Source organism: Notothenia coriiceps, unplaced genomic scaffold (assembly GCF_000735185.1).
Source record: "Notothenia coriiceps isolate Sejong01 unplaced genomic scaffold, NC01 NC01_scaffold00000339, whole genome shotgun sequence".
Lineage (NCBI taxonomy): Eukaryota > Metazoa > Chordata > Actinopteri > Perciformes > Nototheniidae > Notothenia > Notothenia coriiceps.
This window is the reverse complement of record NW_011333040.1, coordinates 17,237,594-17,248,264: the sequence shown is the minus strand read 5'-3', so window position 1 is coordinate 17,248,264 and position 10,671 is coordinate 17,237,594.

The following is a 10,671-nucleotide window of genomic DNA, read 5'->3' as shown; positions in this document are numbered from 1 at the left end:
ACACATACAAAAGGGCAGAGGAATTTAAAAGCCCTCTGTTATATCATTCCTCCCATTATTCAAATGTATTCCACCTTCCCACCTCTCTGCTGTGACATAATTAACAATGTACACTCCTCTATTAGCCACGCTGGCGGCAGCTAATTGTTAGCTGTCAGTGAATGTTCAGAGCACATTGACAGTCTTAACCCTCTATGTACTTTGCTCATATGCATACACACAAAGTCAAATATATAAACATATACTCATACAATTGCACAAATACACACTTCTCTGTTTCAAAGTCTGTACTTATACTGCTCTAACTGCAGCAGCAGCAGATAGTTAAGAGATGAAAATCGCAGCTACTAATTAGATCAAATTGTTCCCTCTTCACTGCCATTCTAGAGATGAAGCCCCGCCGCCTGTTCCCCTCAATTCAGCAGCAGAAAAAGGCAACCAGAATAACCACTCTCTTACAAAGAAAGAAGGAAGGACAGATGAAGAGAGGGATTATGGAATGACAGGTTGCGGAAATTTCCTTTTTACTGTCATTCTTACAGCAAATAATAAAGGGAGGGTAAAGGGTGCAGATAGGGGGAGGGAGAAAGGATACAATTAGAGAGTGGGGAAAGGAAAGATGGGACAAGCCAAGATGGAGACATGTGGATGCACGTCACGCAGCAGCAGATGTTACTGTATGGGTTTGTTGAGAACGTAGGAAAAAAGAAACCTGATATGGAGGAGACACAAAGCGTTGAGTTGTTTTTACAAACATCTGTACATCTGGGAAAATACATTCTAACACACCACATGGCAATGAGTGGTGCTATAGCGCTGTACGTTGCAATATAACAGTTTGACAGCATCAAAGCAATTCAACAGACGAAGCAGCTCTTAGCCTAGACTACTTTACAGTAATTAAGGAATTTGATGTGTCACTCAGTTTGAATGAAGGTTCTGATATCAGTGGTTGGTAATGTTGAAGGAGTTAAATACAGGATGCAGTTTTACACAGTTTATAACAAGGATACTCGGGTATGATGAAGGAACTTCAATGGGAAACTACAAGAACAATATTTTGGTGACTTGTGTTTCCTTTTCATCTCAATTAAATACATAATCCATAAAATAAAATGTTGAATCTTTTTCATTACCCCCCTCCTTCTCACACACACACACACACACACACACACACACACACACACACACACACACACACACACACACACACACACACACACACACACACACACACACACACACACACACACACACACACACACACACACACACACACACACACACACAAAAACTCCTATCCTCTCGCCAGCTCCCCAAAACCACCCCCACACACACACATACACATACCCTCAACCAGATGGCACAAAAGCGATGATAGCCAAACCAATTATTTATCTAATTATGACTAACAGCATAATCTCCCCCTGCAATTGTAAGGTATTAAAATACGGGTGATTAAGGGGGTTATGCAAATCCAAAATAAATCATTATGCTTGCAGTGGCGTTAACAGGGACATCCCAGCGTACCCACTTGACAGGTTCACACTGAACATTCCTAACATACACACACCACTATGTTTTAAGGTCGACATTTCTTCAAATCACACTTATGAAACATGCAGGGAAAGCAAAGAGAGAGGGAGAGAGAGGCAGCAGCCGCCAGTGTGAGTTCAAGCTCATGCTAATAGGCTAATTGCATTGATTTCCATTTAGCTGCACTCTGATGTTATTTACAGCATTTAGCCCTACAAACAAGGCCTTTCTCTCTCCTCCCAGCTTGCTTTTAACTAGCCGTGACATGCTGTCAACCTCTTTTCTTCTACCCTCTGCCCCCCTTCACCCTTTTCACAACTGCCAAACAGCCCAATACATTATTAGACCATTAATAGCAGTCACGCTTACATATCCCTCCCTCCTGATTCATTCCAGTGTTGCACTCCCTCCCTCCCTCCCTCCCTCCCTCTCCTCTCAGGCCTGTTGGCACGGCCACTGAGCTGCTTTGAAGTGATCTAGTTTATTCAACCAGCCTGAGATGTGGTTGTGTGTGGTGGCGTTAGTGGCGGGGGGGCTTTGTTCATTTGGACCAAATGTCAAGGCCTCACAACAAGTGTTAAGGCCAAATCATGCTTTTCATTCAAAGTGTTGTGGACCTTTGACGAGGCTCCCATCACAGCTGAAGTGTTACCTTCTTCAAATGTTGGGGCAATTTTTGATATATGCAATGAACGGACAGTTTGGGCTGCTTTGTGCTCCAATGAGTCTGGTGTGATTAGTGTGTGTTGATAGTGAAGAGCAACAAGTGTTTTTTCAGTAATGCAATACAAATCTGAATTGTGTTGTCTCCTATGCAAAGTGTAAAGCCAATGTTACTGTCAACAAAATGTGCCTTTTTTTAGGTATGCAAACATATCTTTCTATCTGACAACACATGAATGAGCATTCAGGAGACTGTCTCCTCTCACAAGTCTCACTACAAAAGACTAGCATAGCATGAGAAAGAGCTTGGCTTCATTAGCATGCAGCAGACGTTGCGTTGCATTAGTGCTATATTAATGCAGTGGTCACGTCCGGGACACAGACAGACTGCATTACGCTCATCATCACTCCTGTGCACACATCAAGGACTCTGCCCAGACCTGCAACCTACCAAGCTAGTTAGAGAGCAACAGGAGATGTGGGAGATCTCCGAGTGTGTGTGTACTGCACATATATTTCACTGCTTCATGCGTTAAGTGTGTGTGGGTTAACATTGAGACAGGGCATAAGGTTGTTCTGTAATGATGAGCACAATGTATGTCTTGTAGGAGTGTGTTGTGCGTCAAAAGGCGACATATGTATTCTTTGTGAAGAAATTCCTCACATATGACTCATTTCATTCGCATTCGAGGGCTGCGTGGGTGGTATAGTAGCTTGGTATTATTATTAACACCACAGACCCACTAGTGTGCGTGTCGTACATACATATATGTGTTACATATATGTTACATATGCCATTTGGGTTGAGAAAAAGCGCACTGCAGTACCATCAGTGCCCCGTTTGTTTTAACCCTCCTGAAAATGTAGCAACGTAAGTAAGCGCCACACTGTACACAAAGGTAAATGCAACTGCAATGATGAAAAGGTTGTCATTTTATCAGAGGCAGGGAGAGAGCAAGGATAGTGTCAAGGAGCATCCACTGAATATGTTGTTTGAGTGGATTAAGGGTTTCTTTCATAGCCTTTGAAAAAACACTAAAAGACGATTCTTCAAACCCACGGAGGAGCATAGCTGCCTATCATTGCAAACATTTGTATCTGCCAGCTCTCTTATTCTGATACAAATGATGTACAAAAAGTTACAGTATGTCATTTGGCTATTGTTCTTTACAAAGACACCATCATGGCCTACTGCTAAAAAGTCAGCTCGAGCTTTTCCAAGAAAACAGGTGTTCTCTCTGAATCACTGCAAATGAAAGTGAAGATTAAACTACCTTACACAGTAGGTACAGGCAGGGTTTCTTCCACTCTCCCCACATCCATCACTCTCTCCTCTCTGGGGTTTTAAACTAGCAAGCGCCCTGTAAGACGATAAGGGAGGCTAAGGCGCTTCTATCCTCGCAGAACACACACACTCGGAGGGATAAGCTATGGACTAGTCTGGATCCTAGGAACACACAAACATGAAGAAGCAGACGTTACAAAGCAGAAGCTCTCGTCTCACCGCTAAGCGACCAAGGGAAGGAGGGAGGGGAGATGAGGAGAGAATGAAAGGATTTAGTGTTCATCTGCGGATGAACATGCCATCTCCTCCTCCCCGTTAGCACATATTCCCTCGCTTCCCTTTATCTCTAATTGCCAATTCAGCCCTCTTTCAGATCTGTCTGCCCTTAAAAGTCCCCTGTCTTTGGACAACTAGGTTACCGATGAAGGATGGCAAGAAGCGTTTGGTAACACTCTTTACATTCCAAAGCAACATAAGCTATGGCTATGAACATGAGAAACACATTCCTTAAGCCAAGCACACGCTTCACACTCCTCCGACACACTTTCCACGCATGCAGATGGTGTGTGTTTAAAGCCAGCAGGGCAAGGCTGTGCATGTCGGTGTGTGTGCGCGCATGTGTGACTGCGATACGTGTGTGAATGTATGAGTGTGCTTGTGAGAGCTTGAAGTCTCACCTGGGGGATGAGAAATTAACACAAGCACATTTTTACTGCGTTCATTTTCGTTTTGCTGGTAACAAGACCATCTGCTAAGCATCCTGCTCCACACAGGAAAGAAATAGAAGTGGGCTACTCTGCAATCACTCCCACAGTCCATTTCTCTCTCCTCACCCCCCTCCACCCTCGCTTTCCAACACGGTGAGGGGCAGAGATAACACCTCAAGGCCATGACGTTGCTGCCAGCCTTTAAACCTCTCCATCTCCCTCTGCTTTGCTCTCTGTGGTTTTCGTGATGAAAGAGGGGAGGCAGATCAGAGGAAAACATGGCAGCCAAAAGACTTGAATCCACAGCCAAGGCTAAAACCAGAGCAACAGAGTCACTGCCCTTCACCATTCACCTACAGCACAGACTTGTGGACACCCACATATACAAGCACACAATACTGCAGAATATTTTAGTTTTATGCAGAGTATGAAATTCTGTATGCTTGCAACAACACACAGAGGAACTGATGTGTTTGAGTGTTTGTTTTAGGATACAGATGGGATCCAGTGGGCTGTTACAAACCCTCTCTGACAGCGGCTTAGGGAGGGCACTGGCCTTTGGCTCCTGCATCTGTCTCAGTGTCGAGCAGCCAAAACACTCAAACATACCCATTAATGAAAGCTTAAATGTACGTAAACTGCACATTACTCACACGCACAAAGTTTAGTGTGTCATGTTTGTTCTGTAACACAATCCGCATATGTTAAAATAACAGAAATCCTCTTCTTTCTTTCCCGTGTTCCCCGAGCACTTTTCAGTAAAACACTTGATCAAATCAAAACAGATTTCTTTGTAGCAAATAATGACACCGGAAAAGAGTGGGGGAGAGGAATCCACTGATCTAATTAGCAGCTAGTTAGCAGTTGGATCCAATTAGGGAGTGTGTTCTAGAAAAGCAAAGGGTTCAAATACGTTGCTGATTATCAAGGCTGTTGATTTATTATCTAGAGTTCTTCTGACTCCTATCAGCAGGATTATAGAGTGTTTGTTGTAGACAGAGCATGCGAGTGTGTGTGGGTCTGTTTTGGAGATGTAGGTGTTGGGGAATGAGAAAACATGAGTGCTTGCATGTGTGTGCCTCCATTAGACGAGGGCACACAGTTGTCTGATATACCCTTAAACTCCTCATCAATATCCAAAATCTTTAGAGGCCGTTTCCAGTAGGGCTGCTCAATTAATCGTATTTTAATCGCAATTACGATTATGGCTTGCAACGATTACGAAAACAACGTAATCGAAATAAAACGATTATTTTTTTGATATTATTATTATTTTTTATTAATTTTTTTTTTATTGGTTTTTCAGTTGAATTATTCTTAAAGTTCAGCGTAATCAACTGTTAACAACATACTGTTCACATGTTTTTTCTCCAATAAATTGATGTTTTCAAAGTAAATGGATAATCGTTTTTAATAATCGTGATATCTATTATTGACCCAATTAATCGAGATTATGATTTTTGCCATAATCGAGCAGCCCTAGTTTCCAGCAGCCTCAAACTCTGCCCACGTATCACAAACAGCACTCTCTCTGCTCCCTCCTCTTGGCAGCCTCCCCCTGTCGGCAGGTGCACACTGCGGTGGCAGCCAAAGTGCCAACCTGCCCTCCATATGCCCGCCTCCACAGTGCCAGCTTACTCCTGCCACTCCCCACCAGGATTCAGCTGGCTGGCCGTCCGCAAGTCTGTTCCCTGCTCCCCACCACCCATCCTCACCCACACTAATCAGTATCCATCCCAAGCCTTTCTTCTCCCACACACACCCCTAACCTCATTCCTTTTCGTGCCAGCTCTTCCTCTTGGTGAAGTCATTTTGTCCACTCGCACACATCCACTTGTCTCATCTTTCCGTGTGCTTTATCCTCCCCCTTAACCCCCTTCTTCACCTTACACTCTGCATTCCTCTGACCTTCTTCTGCTGTTAGCTGCCCTCCTTAGCTTCCCCCAGTTGTCCAGCTCTTTTCTGAGACCTCCCTTGACACGATGCCGAGAGAGCGGAGCAGACACTCACAGAGCCAGGAACCAGGCCACATCAATCAGCAGCAGAGTGTAGCATGTCAGATCGATGCATCACCCTTCAACTGGTTGCATTCTGAGATTTATCGGGAAACCCGCAACCAATGGTGCAGAGCATGTTTTACCACTCGTATGCTACTCTGGTCTCAGGGCATCAACACAGTGCGGGTGTGTGAGAGGAAGTGTGTTTATGTTTGTCCACCCGCTTAGAGCCGCTGATGTAACCTTGTGTGACCTTTCAGCTCGCACAGCTTTCCCTAAGGGGAACCACCCCTTATCGAGGCTACACTCTGACACAGAGCAGCCAAAGAAACACTAGTAAACACACAAACACAGCACCCATAGGGCTGGATGTGAGAGAGGACCAGATACATCAACAACCCCTCAGCCACCTTTTTGTTTGTTTGTTAGTTTTCAGAAAAGAAAAGTGAGGCATTGTTTCTGGAGCACATATTGTACGCGGGCACAATGTGTAAGATTTATACTGATATACAGCCACTATGCTATTTGTTTTGTGGTCGCTGTGAGGTTTCCACAAACACAGAGTGATGGAGCGGCAATCCTTTGCCCTCTCCTCATTACTCCTCCTCCCGAGGAAGTCATCCGACCGGCCAGGAGCCATCTATTCAGGTCACAGCCATCATCTATCATCCATCATGGAGTCTCTCCCTGTCTCTCCACCCCACATTCACTCAGACACACACAATTCCACCATGTGACGCTAATTTTAATAGGAGGTTTGAGACCCAGTGACTGATCACTCGCCCCATGCCAAACCACTGTCTGAAAACAACAGTGAAGGAGAGAGGGAGTGAGCTAGGAAATGGACGGAAGCGTGGGGGGGATGGAGAGAGTGGATGAAAAAGGAGAGTGAGAGACCTTGCCTCCAGTCGTTTCCAGTATTTAACAGGATGTGATGAGCTCTCGCCATTCTCTTAATCTGTCTCCCATGATTCATTTCCATTTCCTGTGTGCCGAGAGCACCAATCAAGGCACACAAACAAGCACTTGCACACATGCACACACACAACCCACACTGCAGGAACCTCTGCACAAACAGAAGAAGACAGAGGCTATTCATTCATTACACCAGTGAATGTGGTGGAGTCTCAGGTCCTTCATGTGGTGTGGATGATGACTGAGACCTGCTAACCCTCTCTAACCAACCCCACCTCCCGCTGACACCCTGAGGTCTTGTCCGCTCACACTTAACCCCTCCAATACTCACATATTGAGCAGAGAGAAGCCCCCTGGTGACACAGGTATTTACAAACACTCCAGCACTCAGCCTCAACACTCTCTGTAGCCTGGAGACTGGCCGGGGGAGAGGAGTGGGACCACCAAACCAGGAGAGCTTGTGAGCATGACAGGGTGCAGACAGAAAGCTGGCGGAAAAATACTTATCTAAGAGAAAGGTGAAAATAACAAGCTTTAAATCAGAGGTGGGGAACCTTTTTCCTCTCAAGGGCCATTTCAATTTTTTCAACATCCTCCGAGGGCCGTACAAATGATTGACCTCCGCTTAAAAATCAGAGCCCATTCATTTGGCCTTTCTTTCATGCTGTGCAAAGAAAAACAACCTCTTAATCCAGATACTCGCGTATGCATGCACGTGCACGGTTGTGGCATGGCCACCAAAATAGAAAGATATGGACTCAAGATGTGGGCAAATGTATTTAGTTTCCTATCCATCCGTACTGCAATTTCTGAAGTGCCGGAGCGGCGTTCTGGTGCTCTCCGTCAGGACTACACCCCTGTCAGACGAGACATATACCACGTGATGACACGTTAGGCTCGTGTTGTGTTCAAGGACCCTGACCTTGGCCAGGAAAAACAGACACTCGCTTGTTTAATTATTGTGCAGTCTAGATTTCTTAAATGTTTTTCTTTTTTGCGTGTGTTTAGAAATTACCTCGAGGGCCGTACCAAATGTTCTTGCGGTCCGTATACGGCCCGGAGGCCGGAAGTTCCCCACCGCTGCTTTAAAAGATAACATAAAGACAGTGGCTGCATGTCTACATAGGAAAGACAAATGCTAAACACATGGAAATGGTGCTTGCATTATTCCTTGTCTTAAGCAAAGGGGCTGCTTTGATGGTTAAGGTCTGAAATCGACTAATGGTTGGAAAGCTGCCGCCCCAATCCACTATAGTAAATATCAGTCTGCAGAGTTCTAGAGAAGACAAAATGCAGTTTTCATATCCCTATAGCTCTCTCTATGGGTGGTAAAGTTCTCTGTTTTTCACTCCTCTTCCTCATAAATCTTAGCCTCACACACTACTAATTACCACTGGAAGTGAGGGAGGATTACTCTGCGTCTTCCTCTAACCTCATCCTTTTTTTGGTGCTCGATTCTTTACCCACCATGCGGTGCCGTTAAAAGTGCAGGGAAGATTTTAGGATCAATGACATGTGGTGTGTGTGTGTGTGTGTGTGTGCACACGCGTGTGTGTGTTCTACATGTATATGAAAAAGTGATAGTGAAGGATCCTCTGTCTGTCTGTGTGAACATTGCCAAAGCTTTCTGTAACTTGCTAAAGACTCACTGTAAACAAATATTCCTCTTTCACAAAAAACCCAGATATAAACAAAAACAATATAAANAAAGCTTTGGCAATGTTCACACAGACAGACAGAGGATCCTTCACTATCACTTTTTAATATACATGTAGAACACACACACACACATATACACACACACGCGTGTGCGCACACAAACACACACACACACACACACACACACACAGACACACACATGTCATTGATCCTAAAATCTTCCCTGCACTTTTAACGGCACCGCATGGTGGGTAAAGAATCGAGCACCAAAAAAAGGATGAGNTGAAAGGAAGGAAGTTCAGAGCAGAAGTTCCATCCATCCATCCATCTTCTCCCGCTTATCCGTGGTCGGGTCGCGGAGGTAGCAGTTCCAGCAGAGAGCGGCTCTCTGCTGGAACTGCTACCTCCGCGACCCGACCACGGATAAGCGGGAGAAGATGGATGGATGGATGGAACTTCTGCTCTGAACTTCCTTCCTTTCACAATAGATATTTAGGGACATTTGTTGGTTTTCTGTGTTTTGGTTCACTTATATTATAAAAATGTTTGGTCCACTGTATGATATTATTCACAGAACCAATACAGAGCTTCAAAGGACAAATAAAAAAATCATAAAAGCAAGCTTTTGGTCTTTAGATTACAATTTATAGCGTTTGTCTGATGGTGTCATTGACATTTGTTTTCCCTTCCTTTCAGCTTGCCCAAATGATGTTAACTTTTTCTCTACTTTAAATGCACACTTTTCTCTCCTATAATATTAATTCTGGCAGCCCAGCTCCTATGCCTTTCTCCCACACATACTGGTGCCCGGCAACATCTCTGTTCCGGTGGTTTGTACTCTTGCAGCTGGGGTAGACATTGTTATGTTGCGAGCATGAAAATGATAATGGAACTGTGGGAGGGAATGCGGGTGACAGCTACTGTTACCAAGATACTCTGAGGCTGAGCACTGTAGTGGAATTGAGATGATTTCATTCTGCGGTAATGGTCCTTGCTCTGTCCGCCTGTGATTCTCTGTTTCACATGACTCTCTCTGCATTTCCTTCCGTATTTCTCAATGCCGGGGTTGCTCATTATCCGCTATTAAAGGACAAAGGCAGATCCTGGCATTATGCATGATATGCAACTGTTGCCACGGTGACTGTGAGCCCATCCTCGTTACCATCAATCAAAATGGCAACCTGTAGAGGTCGCTCGCCCCTGCTGGCTGATGCAGAGGCATTATGCTGATTATAAACACCAATAATTGTGATTGCTTCTCTTAGCCCCTTTGCTCCTTCAGGGTCCCGCGCTTTGCCCGAGCTATTTGTGTCCCTCATATTGAGATTGCATTTGTTTGTGTCCCACTAATTTACAATGCAGCAATATGACTGTCTCCTTTTTTTCCATTTGTTCTCTTACTTCTCTTGCTAAGTGGCAGTCGATACACTGGCAGTGGTTTAATTTTCTCACTTTTGTTCTTCCCCTCTCTCCGTCTCTCTTGTAGCAGCTCTGCAGTGTTAGTAATTCTTGAAACCTGAGAGCAGGACATACTGCAAAGAGTCAAGGGAAGCCCACAAAAGTTAACAGCATTTAATTACACAAAAGATGCGGTGATGTACAAATGAAATTTGCGAGTGGCGGCTCTCCCCCCATGCGTTGGTCAGCCAGGGCTGCCAACATTTGAGTTCAGCTTGGAGTGAGATTTTTTTTATGGTGAACCGAAAAAAGAAACGTTCATGTGTACAGTGTTACAAATGTATTGAAAATGTACAAACTAGGGTTTCCCATTAATGTACCGGGCGCGACAGTCGAATAGGCACACACACAGTGTACCCGTGACTCTTACAATGAAGGCTCGATAATCAGCTCACAGCATGGCATATAGGTGTAAGCAGAGGTAAAGTGCTATTTTATAAGGGGGGGGGGT